The following is a 3,861-nucleotide window of genomic DNA, read 5'->3' as shown; positions in this document are numbered from 1 at the left end:
GCGGGGTCCGGCTTTGCGGCCCGACCCCTGCTGTTGCTCCTGCACCGGCGCCCGGCGGAGGATGCGGCCTGGATTTGGGGGTCACCTCCCTCCCCTTCTCTAGAGCTCCCTAACGCAGCTGCCGCTCTCCTGACTGCTCAGTGCCGGCCGACCCCACTCCACCACCGCGCGAAGCCCACTGAAATGCCGCTGGCTCTTCCAGAAGTCCACTTAGTTGCTTTTTGTGACGGGCACCATATTCTGATCAGTCTCCCTTTTGGCGCCCTACTTTGCTGGAGTCTTAAGTGTGTGCTTAGTTTTCGAGCTGGAGAACAGCGTTGCGCGGGGGAGAGGGGAAAAGACCTCAAGCCGTTGCCTGAGCTGCTGCCCCTGGGGCTCTGGCAAGCAGCAAGAAGGAAATAGAGAATTGAGATGAGAGCCAAGTGCCAAATTAAAGGTTCGAAGCCCTCTTGTCCACTCGGTGGATTTCCAGCCCTCCCTCTCTCTATTTTTTTTATTTGGGGGCGTGGTAGGGAGAGGTTTTTGCTGTAGGGTGCATGTCTCCCCAGAAAGACAGACAGAGACAGAGAGATAGCGAGAAATCACCCCCCAGGGAGGATGGCCACGCCGCAATCCCTTCTCCTCCATTCTCTCGGGATCTTGGGCACGCACACGCCTATGGCGTGAGTTTAAGCCACAGGGTCCTGGACTCAAACTGCGGTCGACTACATGGGAGTCCAGTGACATAGCCATTACGCCAGCTACTGGTTCCGTCTCTCTTTTCTAAGAATTATTTTTTATTTAACTTCATGTACGTACATAGAGGGACAGAGAGAATGAGAGAGAAAGTGAGAAAGCAAGCCGCCACGTCTGGGACTCAAACTGTGGTCAACCCAATGGGAGTCCAGTGCCCTTAATCACCACGCCACCTGCCGGCCCCAGCCCCCTTCTCTTTAAGCTGCTCGGTACTTCCAGGTTGCAGGGCTACTCAATTCCGGGAGCATTCCACTGAGATGACCACCCTTCTGATGCCACTCTGCCTGCATGCATTTGCTGCATGCATTTTGCTGCCCCAACAAAACCTGGGGCAGCCTCCTCCGTGTTATCAGAACAGATAAGTAAAATTGCATGTGGCCATCTGACAGGACACTGCCCAGATGTTAGAACGACTGCATGAGATCTATCCGTGTGGACATGAACAGATCCCAAAACCTAACACTAAGTAAAAGAGCAAGTCACAGAATGCAGAATGGGACTAGGACGTGTGTGCAGTCCCACACAGTGCCCAGAGGGACTTCAAAAAGTCCCTGAAGGGCGCAGCCAGCAGGTGGCAGTGGTTAAGGCGCTGGCCACTCCCACGTGGCTGATCACGCTTCAAGTCCTGGACCTGGTGCCTTGCTTTCTCACTTTGCCTCTCTGGTGAACTGAATTAATAATAAATAAAATTAAATAAATTCTTTTTTAAAAAGAAAAAAGTTCATAAGAAATGGATTCAAGTATGAGTTTATTTTTGTGCCTGCTCCCTTATTTTTTAATTGCCAGAGGAAACTGCCTGCTCACCAGAAGGGGAAGAGAGAAGAGAAAGTACCCTCAGTGGGGCTTGGTCCCTCTGGCAGTCCCTACGACGGCAGGCCATGTGGGATCTACCTCTCTCCACAGGCAGGCTCAGGTGCAAAAAAAAAAAAAAGAAAAGAAAAAATGGAAATACATGAATAGTTTTTTCCAGTATGCACTTTCCATAAACTTTTTGAAGACCCCTCATACTCATGGACTCAGATTTACATACAAGTGTTTTAAAGTCAAAGGGAATGAGTATACTTTAAATTCATGGCAGTCAGCCACAAAGAAGGAAGTGGGGGCAGAGAATGAGACAGGGAGCACAAGAAATGCAGTGAGGTTTTATTACTTTCGCTTATAAATGGTTAAGAAGCAAATGGCAAGATGTCAACCTTCGTCAGTCCTGAATGGTGAATGCATAATTCTGCATTTCTTTATATTTTACTTTTTCATCCCAGAAAATAAGTATTAGGACAGGTGAGGAGCACCTAAGACATTTATGACCCTCAAGCAGGGGCCAATACACTTTCTCTGTAAAAGGCCAGAGAGTAAATATTTTAGGCTTTGTGGGCCATTCGCTTTCTTTTTCTTTTTTGGGGGGAGAGATTTTCGCTATAGGGCGCGTGCACTCACCAGACAGAGAGAGACAGAGAGACAGAAAGCGAGAAATCACCCCCCAGGGGGGATGGTCACACCGCAATCCCTTCTCCTCCATTCTCCTCTCGGGATCCTGGACACGCACGCACACGCGCCCGGTGTGAGTTCTAAGCCACCAGGTCCGGGACGCGAACCGCGGTCGACTACATGGGAGTCCAGTGACATGGCCATTACGCTAACTGCTGGTTCCCATGGGCCATTCGCTTTCTTTGTCATTACTCAGCTCTGCTGTTCCAGCAGCCACAGCCTATTGTAAATGACTGGGCGTAGCAGTATTCCAATAAAACTTCATTCATAGGCCCTGAGAGTTCAATAAACTACATGTAATTTTCATATGTTACAACATGTTACTGTTTTGGTTTTTCTTCTAGTTTTCTGTTTGTTTTGCTGTTTATAAGGGTATGTGATCTTGCTAGAGAGAGTGAGAGAAAGGGAAAGATGGAAAGCACCTCCCCAGGGGGACATGGTCACGCTACAGTCCCTGTCTCCTCCATTTCTCTATCCTGTTAGGATTTGGGGTACACATACACATGCACTCAGCATGATTTTCAAGCTGTTAGGGCAGAATTCAAACCATGTAGGATCTGGCTCCCTTAACTACTATACCACAAGACCAGCCCTGTTTTTCTTTAGTCATTTAAAAGTGTAAACATGGGACCAGCAGATGGTGTAATGGCTACATCTCTGGACTCCCATGTAGTTGACTGCAGTTTGAGTCCCGGATCCAGTGGCTTAAACTCACACCTGGCGCACATGTGTGCATGCCCAAGATCCTGAGAGGAGAATGGAGGAGACGAGATTGTGGTGTGCCCATTCCCCCTGGGTGGTGATTTCTCACTTTCTGTCTCTCTGTCTCTCTCTTTCTGGCGAGTGCATGCACCCTATAGCAAAAACCTCTCCCTGCCCCTACCCCGTAAATAAATAAATAAATAAAAGCGTAAACATATTCTTAGTCAGAAAGTCACAAAGAAACACGTGGTATGTCAGCTTTGGCCCATGGACAATAAACAGTTTGGTAACTCTATTTTACTAAGGTATCCAAAATAGCATTAATGTTTTTTCCTGTTACTTGATGTCTTCCTGTTACTTTTAAAATATGCAATTCTAAGTGTTTTCATTATGTTACTAAGTTGCCTGTGTTTTATGAGAACACAGTAGCTAACACAGGTGGAAACTTAGAAATGTAAATTGACAAGCCAATGAAAGGTTAGAAGGTGCCACACAAGTATGAACCATGGCCCAAGACTCACTTCTTCCGGGAAGTTTCCTGGAATGCGCTGATGCTGCCCTCCTCAGCCACCCCTCTCCAGTTTCCTAAAGCAAGGGCTGTATCACTTATCTGATGCTCAGCCATCGCATCATCCCTGGTCTTTCCATTTTCAATCAAGATCCTGGAGTCAAACGTAGCTACCATATCCGAAACACGTGAACTCTCAGCAATGTAGCCGAAAGCAGTGACTTGGGAGTCAGACAGGCCAACTACACAATATAGCTTCACTGGCTCCCAGTTCTGTGGCCTTGGGCAAGTCACTTGACATCTCCCAGTTTGGTTTCATTAGCTATAAAATGGGGATAATTCTAGTCCCTAGCTCAAAGCTTGACATGAGGTTTAAAAACAACAATTTTTCTTTGTACAGGTTTTTTTTTTTTTTTTTGCTATAGGGTGTG

Source organism: Tupaia chinensis, unplaced genomic scaffold (genome assembly GCF_000334495.1).
Source record: "Tupaia chinensis unplaced genomic scaffold, TupChi_1.0 Scaffold000258_1, whole genome shotgun sequence".
Taxonomy (NCBI): Eukaryota; Metazoa; Chordata; class Mammalia; order Scandentia; family Tupaiidae; genus Tupaia; species Tupaia belangeri.
This window is presented reverse-complemented; position numbering follows the sequence as displayed.